Source organism: Pinus tabuliformis, chromosome Q, assembly GCF_031772625.1.
Source record: "Pinus tabuliformis cultivar Carrire ecotype Pingquan chromosome Q, CPIR1, whole genome shotgun sequence".
Lineage (NCBI taxonomy): Eukaryota > Viridiplantae > Streptophyta > Pinopsida > Pinales > Pinaceae > Pinus > Pinus tabuliformis.
This window is the reverse complement of record NC_142296.1, coordinates 738,150,828-738,163,166: the sequence shown is the minus strand read 5'-3', so window position 1 is coordinate 738,163,166 and position 12,339 is coordinate 738,150,828. Positions and strand designations below refer to the sequence as shown.

Sequence of the window (12,339 nt, the reverse complement as noted above, 5' to 3'; positions counted from 1 at the left end):
GAGTGAGAAAGCTCTTTCAGGGGTCTTGGATTGTCTCATCTTGATTTACTAATGGAAGAGTTGCACTAGGTTTTCCCTTAGATAGGGGTTTTTCCTTGGTTGAGTGCCTACATCTTGTGTCCCTTGTTTTGATCTTCATTGTTTGGCATTTGTCTTGATGGAAGGAACATAATAAATTGAAAGAGGAACTAATAAGAAGAAAAGAGCAATCACAAGAAAATGTCAAAGTCTAAGAGAAATCTACCTAAAGAACCTAATTCATATGATGCAGTAGATTTCTCAACATGGTATCAAAGCTTAGGGCATTGACGTAAGGGCAGTAAGAAGGTAAGACAAGGAAGTAAAGGTTAATTTCATAGGACCGAACACCTCAAGGAAACATAAATCGAATTATGGGCACATTCAGTTAGCTCCTTCCACTGTCACTAGACTGTAGACTTGTGTTAATAGTGTGAGAGGCTTTAGAGAGCCTAAAGTCTGTAAGATCAAATCAATAACCCTGTCTAGGCCAAATATCTTGAAGGAAAGATCGAAGTCCTATACTAAAGGGATAAAGTCTGAAATCATAGTTTAAAAGGGGTTCGAATTCTGATGTTATCTCAGAGACCTAAAAATTTGGAACTGTGGGCATATTGGTGGATAACCAAACTTCATGTATGAGGACTAGGATTGGTCCTATTAACCAACAAAGTGTTTCTACCAAAGGTCAAATTAATTAAAGGAGTTATAGGCCTAGTTGGAAGACTGAACGAGTAGATAAAGACACATAGAAAGGGAGTCAAGACTGCTTCTATAAACCTGGGCATATGTATATGTTGAAGACCTGAATTGTAGCCTCCGTCACCTACAAAAGAGTCAAAGATCTGTGGAGTAAAAATCACAGTCCTATAATCCTATATAGTAAAAACACCTGAGGCAAAAGCGAGCATTCCTGTAACATATATATACATAAATCGAGTTTGAATAGTCTCATTTGAAGCCGACTTTTGGAGATATACATCAGTGTTTTAACAAAGAGAAACCTATTAAAAAAGGCATATAATTAGTGGTTGAGAATCTTATATCAGTATCTTGGAAGCCCTAGCCAGAGGATGATATGTAGTCTACAAGGAAAGCAACAACAAAAGTCAAAAGATGTGTAATAGTCAATTTATCATACAACATTTAAAAGATCTATTTTAAGGAACGTAATAAGGCCACACAATTATCAATGTCTCAAAAGGAAGCAATCTACAACAAGGAGAACTAACTATCTCAACATTCTCGCATCTTGAAGAAACCCATACAACAAATATTGGAGAACAAAGGTATGTAAGTTTTGAGGTATGTATGACATATTCATTTAATAAAGATCTAACATGAATTGTCCTAAGATTTGGTGGTTCGTAAGGATCTAAAGTTTGTAGTTTGTTATCTAGGATTAAAAACCCTAGGTGGCACATGAAAAAACTTAGTCATATAGAAACCCTAACCCTAATCTATGTGTTCCCTCATTACTCTTGACTTCTAAGGTTTATAGGTAATCTAGGGTGTATAGTAATCCCTAGTGTTGATTGAAGGAAAGAATGATTTGAGTTTTGCTAGATCTAGGGTTTGTACTTGAAAACCCTAGGATCCATCCTCCATTGTTGCATAGAAACCCTAGATTGACAAGTTGACATCATGCTTTTGGTAGCGCATATTTCGCTTGGTTGTGTTTGTTGAAATTTCTAAGTCTAACCCGTTAGAAATTTTCTTACACTATCTGGTTTATTTTGCCTACTTGTTTAATTATTGAACAAGTTATTTAACCATATAATTACTAAAATAAACACAGTGCAGTCTCAACCATCTATAGATCATCAACTGAAAGAAATAGACAAACACACAAGGGACACTTCACATCGTTATTTTTGGACAATCGTCCCCGAAAAAACCCAACTTGGGAAAACCGGTGAGCAGTTTTGAGGGTTTTATTATTAAGCAGGTTTTCTCTAGTCCAACTGGGTGCCAAACTGGCTCACCCGATAGAGAAAATAATCTGGCAGTAATACCTCTCTTCGGAAGCAGATATTTTGAAAGTCTGCTCCACGAAACTCTCTCGAGCACCACTCTAAGGCTTAGCGTTAGCCCTTCTAGCTTTTGCGTCAGCCTGTAACCCTCTGCGTCAGCCTTTTGGTGCACTGCGCAGCCTCTCTGGCCCTCTGCGTCACTTTTGTAGCCTCTACGTCACTCACGCAGGTCCTCTGCCCTTTGCACAGTCACTCTAACTCTTTACGTGGCTCCTGTTGGCTTTGCGTCTGCCTCTCTACCTCTGCGCTGGTCTTCTGACACTATCTCTGCCTCTCTACTATGCACTCACTGCCCCTCGTTGCAGCTCTGATCACTGGTTCTATTTCTCTTAGCAAACCCTGCTCTAGAAAATCGAACTGACTGATCAATCTAGTGTCTCTCTAACTGACCCTCATGCCTCCTCTTATACCTTTTCTGTTGAGTCTTCAATGGCCGAGATTACATCTCTAATCAACGGCTAAGATTAAATTTGGCTTGATCCATGTCATTTAGAACTTTCTAACCTAGTTTTATATTAATACCCATTAATATTTTTATTTTCCTAAGTTTAGACTTAGGAACCCATTAAAAATATTAATTATTTTAATATCTCTCTCATTGGGTAGAATTTCCCCAAACCATTTCTGGGCCTTGGAGGTCTCATGTGCTTTAGCCTCTCCACCAATTTTCATGGCTAGAGCACATCCGATGCTACCCCAACTCAACTCTCCCTCTTAGCGAAGAATGTTCTCTAGTAATGCTCCACCACTGAACATCACTCTGATTATCCAACATCGGTACCTGTGCTGATGTTTGGCCTTGCTGCCCAACATTCTCTGCACTGTTGCATCTTGTACTGTTACACATGGCTCTATCACTGCCACTCCTACATCTGTACGACAACTCCCTTTGCATCCATGCTGCTGCTGGTCTTTCCTCCCAACACTGCATCTGCACTACAACCCTCTCTCCTCATGCTGTGTATAGCACTACCACTGCTACTGCTGCACTGCAACTCAGTTACTGAGACGATGGTCACTGATCTACCCAACTACTGACATCCTTGTCAAGCTAGAAACCCTCCTGATGCTGAAGCTCTCTCTGTTGCTATCCTGTGCTCCCTTTGTTGCCTCTGCGCTGCTGCAACAACTCTGTGCCTCTCGCACTGCTACAAACCTCTTTGTGCCTTCCTGCACTGTTGCAACCTCCTCTGTGCCTCTCGCCCTGCTGCAATTCCTACTACGCTGCTACAAATCCATACACTCTAGCACTCTCTGTCGCTTCATCCGCATCCGCTTCTACTGACATCCACCATCCTGATACTGTCAATTCGGGGCTCCCGTAGCTGGATATGATCTAAGAGTTTGGGTACCTCAAGGATCCTGCGCCTCATCTCCCTTAGTCCTCATGACTACAGCTCAATGTCTCCCCACCCCTTCTCTAGAGGTGTATGAGCGCTCATGGCACAATCGTCATCATCCTCTACCTCCTTCTCCGACTTAGCTGGCGCTGCCTTGGAGTCAGACGCCTCTCCCTTATTCTTCTTCTTGGGACACTGGGTTGCATAATGGCTCAACTCCCCACAGTTGAAGCACTTAATCTTGGAGAGTTCCTTTTTTTCCCTCTTCCCTTGCTGCCTCGCAGATGCCAGAGCCGCATCCTCTTCCTCCTCTTTCTTGACCCGGGCTCCTTTGCCGCTACTTCTCGCCTTGGTCAGCCGTCTGATCTCTTCTTGGCGAAGAGCTACCCACACTTCTTCCCATCATGGAAGGTCCGCTTTGCCCAAAATGCTTTGGATGAATGTCTCCCACTCCTCGGAGACTGCATTTAGGGCGGTCCTCACCATTAACTCTTGATCTGACGTGGCCCCTATGGAAGTCAGTTGGTCTCGGATCTCCTGCAACCGACTGAGGAAGTGATCTATCTGCTCCCCCTTTTGCATCTGGTACGCCCGCAGCTGATTCTCCAATAGCATCTTCCTTTGCACAAAAGTGCCTTGATACAACGTTGTCAAGGTATTCCACATTTCCTTTGCCGTATTTTTCTCGTCAATATGCTGGACTACATGATCCTTGACTCCATCAAGGATTATGCACTTAGCCTTGGCCATCACATCCTCATACCTTTGTTATCTGTTGGGTCAACTGGGATAGCCACAGTTCTCAAGGCGAAGGCCTTGATGCGATGTCTATCTAGAACAGACAAGATCTTAGCCTTCCAGATGACAAAGTTGGATGCTTCGTCCAACTTGTCTTGATCCCTCAGTCTGTTCACTGCTATCTCTGCTCTTCTTTTCGACTCCTATGAGTCTCTACTTCCCTCTTGGAAGTTCTCTCTTTGACTCCCTCTGAGTCTCTACTTTCCTCCTGGAATTTCTCTTCTGCCAACAATCAAATCACACCTCTCCGACCCCCTTTGCTTCTGCAACACTGATATGGATTTCTTGGCTAGAAATCCGCCTAGGTAGCGACTCCCTCTACCTTGCTTCTGTCCGTTAGGTACTGTTCTGTTTCAACAACAACAATACCCCACCAGTTTCACACTCCACAATCTGCCCACAACTTCCTATGACCCAACAGCTGAAGAAACTGAGCCTCTTGGCTCTGTGCAATCTTGACAGTGGCTGAATCACTCTTCTGGCCATCTGCGTCATGACTCACTCCTACTTGGTTGAGCAGGATGATGTGGCTCTTCGTGAGCCTCTTCTGCCTTCCTCTGCTTCTGCACTGGTCTCTCTCTGTCTCAAAATGATGACGCAGGCCCTCTGCATCACTCCTCTGCTGGTTTCTGCCTAGGAACAACTTCTGTCTCTTGGGATAGCTGTTTCTGCTGCAAATTCTTTGATTCAGCTGGTGCCTTCAGCTCTCCTATGATCTGCAATGCTATGATACTGTTAGGCCCCTATGCTACTAGTGTAACCCCTTATTGTTATTAGTACAACCCACTTATTATATTGATGTACCCATGTAGTGCCCATTTTGTTACTCTTGTGCCCCATAGAAGCCCACTATTGTTATTATTGTGCCCTTACATTATTATTGTTATGTCGGCTTTGATTATGTTATGACCCCTTAGACTCCTATATATAGAAATGAGGTATTTTCATTTGTATCATCGAAGAATTGTTCATTTATGTAATGTAAAGGAGGTTGCCCCCTCGAAGAGGCTGAATTCTAAGGCGTTGATCTATCTTTTCTATCTTTTCTTGAGCTGGTTTCATAACATTTGGTATCAGAGCTTTGGATTCTAGGGTTTCGCTGCTCCAAACAGGTCATCATGGCATTTTCGCTATAACTTTTTTTTCTGTGACGTTTCAGAAGTCGCAAAAAAAACCCATTTGAGAAGAAATCGTGCTGAACCTTGGGTCCGAATTTCAGATCTTTTCGCACTATATTTGCGGAGATATGATCTGAGGAAGTCGTTCTTTTTGCATACTCCTGAATTACATTCCAAACAGGTGACCTGGGGAAAATCATCATAGCTTTCTCTCTGAGCATCAGATTGAAATTTCGTAAGAAGGTACAAAAAGAGGACAGATTGTAGTTTCTTGTATATCTTTTTCAGAGCCAAAGGTCGAAAAATTGACACGTGGCACTTCATACAAGTTCACTCTTCTGGAAAGGTCTATAATCAGGTCATCTTGGAAGATTGTGCATAACTCTTTCTTGGAGAATCCAATTTGGATCAAACTAGTGGCATTGGAAAGAGGACACAGAGGGCTACTACAGGTAGCAATTTCAGAACTTAAATATCTGAAAGTACAGAGTTACAGTCGTTTCAAGATTGAGGTCCTAAAATCAAGAAAAAACAAGATGAGGAAGTTTGATGGCAAGGATCCGGTAAGTTGGATACTTCAGATGGAGCAGTATTTTGATCTACATGGTGTACCACTATTACAAAAGGTATGTATTGCATCTTCATATTTAGAACCGGATCAATTTTTATGGTATAAAGGGCTTTGTTCTCGTAAACAACTTGTTACGTGGTCAATTCTCACGGAGGAAATGATAGCACATTATGAGGATACAAAGAGCAACACTTTCTTTAGAGCAACACCACAACAATTGGAAAGAGTAAAAGGGCTTTGTGACATATTGGAAAGTAAAATTAGGGCAACAAGGAAGTCTACCCCTCACAATTATAAAGATGGAAGTGTTGTTTCTCCTAGCCTTCCACAACCTACAAGGGTTACACCGCAGCAATTGGAAGAAAAAAGAGAAAAAGGGTTTTGTTACAATTGTGATAGCAAATGCACTAAAGGTCATAAGTGTGCTGAGAAGAAATTATTTTACATAGAATATGAAGAGGAGGAAGAAGTGATCAAGAAACATCAAAAGAAGAGGATATATGCCAGGACCCAACCCCAGAGAAAGAAGAAATGAATTAGACCATATCTTGTAAACTATTAGCAAGAATGACCTCTCCTCAAACTCTCAAGATAGAAGGACATATCAAGAAGAAAAGGGTGAAAGAAGTGAAAGATCACATCAAGAAAGAAGAAATGAATCCAACCATATCTTGTAATTCATTGGTCGGAATTACCACTCCTCAAACTATCAAGATAGAAGGACATATCAAGAAGAAAAATGTTCAAGAAGTGAAAGATCACATCGAGCGTCAAGAAATGAATCCGACCATATCTTGTAAAGGATTGGAAGAAATTACCACTCCTCAAACTCTAAAGATAGAAGGACATATCAAGAAGAAAAAGGTTCATGCAGTGAAAGATCACATCGAGCATCAACAACAAGTTCTCCAACTTTTAAAGGATAACGCCACTTTGGTGCAAAATCAAATGAAACAACAGGTAGATCAACATCATAGTGAAAAATGTTTTGATGTAGGTGATTGGGTATTTTATTGCTACATCTAAAGCAAGCTATTTATGAGAAGGAAATGTTGGCAATACTACATGCACTTAACAAATGGCGACCTTACCGAATGGGAAGACTCTTCAAGGATGGGGATGTGGAAGCATTGTTTTGTGCTATTTCTATTATCCAACCAGATTGGATAAACAAAGCAAGGGATGAATGGAAGAAGGACAAAGAAGTATGGCCACTTATTCAAAAGTTGCAAAAGATTCCAATGCAAACAATATTGCCAGAAATTGAAGAGGAAGGAAAAATCATATTGGAACCTGGAGTAGTCACAAAAACAAGAACCCGACAACTACGAAATCGATCATTTTCAGAGTATCTCATCAAGTGGAAGAACTTACCTGCTGAAGATTCCACATGGGAGGACAAGAATTTTATACGGAAGCATCAAGAACTACTCAAGCGTTGAGGACAACGCTTTTTGAAGGAGAGGGGCATGTTAGGCCCCTATGCTACTAGTGTAACCCCTTATTGTTATTAGTACAACCCACTTATTATATTGATGTACCCATGTAGTGCCCATATTGTTACTCTTGTGCCCCATAGAAGCCCACTATTGTTATTATTGTGCCCTTACATTATTATTGTTGTGTCGGCTCTGATTATGTTATGACCCCTTAGACTCATATATATAGAAAGGAGGTATTTTCATTTGTATCATCGAAGAATTGTTCATTTATGTAATGTAAAGGAGGTTGCCCCCTCGAAGAGGCTGAATTCTAAGGCGTTGATCTATCTTTTCTATCTTTTCTTGAGCTGGTTTCATAACAGATGCAATTTTGAAATTTCTAAGTCTAACCCGTTAGAAATTTTCCTGCACTATTTGGTTTATTTTGCCTACTTGTCATACAATCTAAACCTTGCATCTATGAAGAAGCAGTGAAGGAACAAGTTTGGAGAGATGCCATGATAGAGGAATATTAGTCCATAATGAAAAATGATGGATGGGACGTTGTTCCAAAAACTGAGGGGAAGTCTATTGTGGCCTCCAAGTGGATATACTAAATCAAACATGCAATTGATGGTAGCATTGAGAAGTTCAAAACAAGGTTTGTGGCTAGAGATTCTCCTAGAAAGAGGGGGAAGATTATAATGAGATATTTGCAGATTTACCCTCTCTTTCTTCGCGTGTGACTGTTTCTAGCCCTAGAAACAATCCTACAACTTCGCTTTATCTTCTCCTTTCTTCGCTACACTTAAGAGGCCCTTTAGACTTGTCTTTTCCTCTCCCTTCTCGACTTCTATCCTTCGTTGATTTCAGAGATGCTTGGTGCTTCTATATATAGTGGATTGACCCTCCTTTAGGCTGACTTGAGGCCAACTTGCTGTCTTTAGGCCAACATGAACTTTCTTCATCATTTTGCTTCTTTTGGAGGATGTTGTTGCATGGAGAGGACTTGCACTTGTCTTGGAGGTATTCCTTTGACCTTATACGTAGTGTAACATGCCCTCTAAGAGTCTTACGTATATACATTGACCTTTTGACTTCCTAGAAGCACTTAAACATGTGTTTGACCTACTTCAATGAGCAAGAAACTCATTGACAAATAATATTAAAAAAAATTCTCTTTTCTTGAATAAATACAAATGTCAAAATTACATTTATGTTGACCGAACCTAGTTACATTTCTTTCAACAAGGCTCTCCACCACAAACCCAGAAAAACCCCGAAATGGTTTTGGCAAATTCTACGGACCACCCAGAACTCAAGATTTCAGCTCATTCCTCCCCACCGACTACCAAATAATTCTGCTGTTTGGGGCACCAAAACTCCCCCAAAAATTCTGCAAAATTAGGAGCCAACTCCTTGACCCCTGATCGACAAAACCCAAAAATTTTTTGGGCTAATTCCAACTTCCCGGAATTACCCAAAATTGGTGGTACACCCTCCTTCGCAGAAATTGCATCCCCAGTGGCTCTATCTGCTGCAAACTTTCCTTATTTCTCCTCAATCTGCAACAGGAATGATATAGGAAATTTTCCTGGATGTAGGGGAGAGTGTTCACATCAAATTCTGTCACAAGAGAGCTGAACCCAGCTCCACAAAAACGCTGTCTAGTGACCCCCTGTGCAAGCCCTAGGAAGATAAATTCGTGCCCCTCAATAGCAATCATTGTTGATTTGAGGTAGCATCAGATGTGCTCTAGGCCTCAAAATTTGCGGGAGGCTTAGACACATGCATTCTCCAATACCTAGAAATCGTTTTGGGAAATTCCACCCGGAGACAATTTTATTAAAATAATTAATATTTTTAATGGGACCCTAAGTCTAAACTTAGGAAATTAAAATAATTAATGGGTATTAATCTAAACTGTGGGTGAAACTTCTAGAAGAAGGCAGAGATCAATTCAAGTGATCCTAACCATTGATTAGAATCTAATCTGGGCCATTGATTGATCAATGATAGGATTATAAGAGGAGACTTGATGGGCACTTGTAGAACACACCAGAGGCAAATACTCAGTTACTCGAGTAAGATCGATTTTCTCATTGGTCGAATTTCGACAAGAGAAAATCGAATCAGAGAGAGAGTTGCAGGTGAGGAAGGAAGAGAGGGCGTCAGCACATTCAGAGAGTGCAAGGCAGCAAGGCGCAGAGTAGGAATAGGGTGACGCAGAAAGAGGCAACGCAGAGGCAGATTGACGCAGAGCCTGCGTGGGTAGCTTGATGCTGAGCCAGGGTGAGAAGTTTGACGTAGAGAAACACAGAAGGATTCCCAGGAAGAAGAAGTGCTTCACCTGGGGTAGAACTTTGTCAAGAAGTGTCTGTAAAATTTCTCAGTCCTATTTTGCTGGTTGTAATTTGTACATGAGAATTTGCTGAAGAATAATAAAACCCTCATCTGCTGCACTGGTTTTCCCACATTGGGTTTTTCCGGGGACGATTGTCCAAAAATAACTGGTATTGTGATTGTATTTGTGCCAATATTTTTCCTTACATTTACTTTTTGCAATGTTTTAATTATGAAGGCTGCAATAGAATATATTTTGATATTTGCCGTGAGAATACTGTGAATAACTTATTTATGAGATAATAAGTAGAAGAAATAATATTAATCACTGCAGTAGGATTTCTATATAGAAATTTTCATAGTCACCTCCAGCTCCAAAACTTTCCATAAAGGCTAGACTCCCCCTCAAGCAACTCCACTAATTTTCTCCCGACAAAACACCCTCGGAAACTAGCTGAAATGAGTGGTACGATTTCTCTACTGCGTCCTCCCTGGAGTACGAATTGGCTGAAGGAATCTGCTGAAATGTGCTACAATACTCCACAAACCCTCTCACCAAAGTAGCAATAGCTTGCCTCCCTAGGGTGGCACTCGAAGTCCACCGAAAGAAGGGTGAGTTCTCCCCTTGGAGAACTCTGTGCTAAGCAACACTTGTGACCCAACTAAACAACTTGAGCAACAAAGGAAATAGATGAGTGAACAAAAGACCCCAATAGCTTCTATGCTCCTTCTATTTATAATTTTTTTCCTTGCCTCCTCATGTGGGTCCCTCCATCCAATATTTCGACCTCCTTCCCTTAGCAATTCGATTTTCTCTCCAAGTGGTGCGTATTTCTTGTAGGTGTGGCCCCCACATTCCACTAGCAAAATAATTTTCTATTTCTCCTAAGTCCCATATGCCAAAAATGTCTCCAATGCTCAAGTTACAAAATTGTGCTATGCTTAGCACCTCCCCAATAAACTCCATTAACTCCCTCAGATGAAAAATCAAAATTGGGGACATTACATGGATTCAACAGAAAATATGTTGATCCGAGCCTATACTTCAATGTTGACCAAGGTATGCCTTTGATTTTGGTTTTATATGTTGATGACTTGTTCATGACAGGAGCAGAGCCTCTGATACTCCAGTGTAAGAGGGTGCTTGCCTCCAAATTTGAGATGAAAGATCTTGGGTTGATGCACTATTTCTTGGGCTTAGAGGTGTCGCAGAGACCTGGAGAAGTTTTCCTTATCTAAGGAAAATATGTTGTCAAACTCTTGGAGAGATTTGGGATGGTGGATTGCAAATCCATAGCCACACCAATGGAGGCAAACTTGAAGAAGTTATGTGGTGAAGCCGTGGGACCAAATCTAGTGGATCCTTCTATGTACCGACAACTGATTGGGGCTTTGATGTTTCTGGTCAACACTAGACCAGATATATGTTTTGCTATTAACACCTTGAGCCAGTTCATGGTGGAACCTTTGCATGCTCACTGGGTGGCCGCAAAACATGTGTTGAGATATCTACATGGGACGATCAATTATGGACTGAGATATGCCTCCAACGATGATTTGAGACTACATGGATATACAAAGGCAACATTTGAAATCTTTAACTACTAGGGATGCATTATCAAGGTCTTGGGTCTTATTGACCTGTCTTTGGTCACATTTGGTCATTAATATAATCACTTTTTTTATCTTCTCATGTTTGGATAGGTGACTAATTTTCTAGGTGAGATCTCCTTTATCTAACAATTGTAGTTGAGCAGTGAGCTCATTAATGTGTAATATTTCTTTCACTATTTTGAAAACTCATTTCCTCTCCAATTTAAAACGTCCAATTTCTCTTGCAATCTTATTTTCTGGTTTAATAGACTAAGGTAAAAAGATCATCCAAATAAATTTCTAACATTCTTTCAATAAAACTAGAAGTGCATCTTGAGCAATATCTTCCCCCTTGATTGAACTTCAATATTGAAACATATGATATTATACATACATGTTTGACCTTATGTGGTTAATGAACATTGTAGATATTGCAGTTTGACAATTTGATGTTATACTGTTGGCAAGATTTTCTTCTCTCCCTTGTGATGGCAGCTGTTAATGCCTGGTATTCCTTCCACTATCATGCAACTTCATTGTTTCTCCAATTCAAAATCTCCAATTTCTCTTGCAATCAAATTTTATGGTCTAATAGACCGAGGTAAGAAAACTCCCCAATAAATTTCTCTCCACAATTGTTAAAATTGGCAACTAGGGCCAAACTCCATGTGGGTTATCTTAGTTATGGCAGCTGATATTTTTCTTGGATCCCTCTCATCGAGAGGTGTAAGATTGATCTAAAGATCATCCGATTCGGATAAGTATTCATGGAGTTATGAATTTATTTGTGTTATAAGACAATTCGTCAAGGTCGGCTAGCAACTAAATAACACCCACATGTGCTCAACGTTTTAGTATAAAAGGAGATGACTTGAGAGTCATTTCACACACACTTCTCTCTTGATTTCTCTCCACTTGTCTTGGGTTTTAGTGTGAGAGAAATCTAGGAGGAAGTAGCCCTAAGACGCAGGAGGGAAGGAGGCCTACACGCTGCCCTCTACAAGCCCTAACACAGTTCTAAGGAGGATGATCTAGCAGCAATTCAAGAGAAGAGACCCTACTTCTATATGCTGCCTAAAGGAGCCTAGCCGCAGTCCTAGGATG

The 12,339-nt window shown here is 40.8% G+C and overlaps 1 protein-coding gene across 3 annotated transcripts in view; it reads left to right on the top strand.

The window, feature by feature from the left end:
• Window positions 1-12,339, top strand: part of LOC149221650 (Tetratricopeptide repeat (TPR)-like superfamily protein) — a 479,698-nt gene that overhangs the window by 59,262 nt on the left and 408,097 nt on the right. The gene's annotated exons all lie outside the window — the stretch shown is intronic.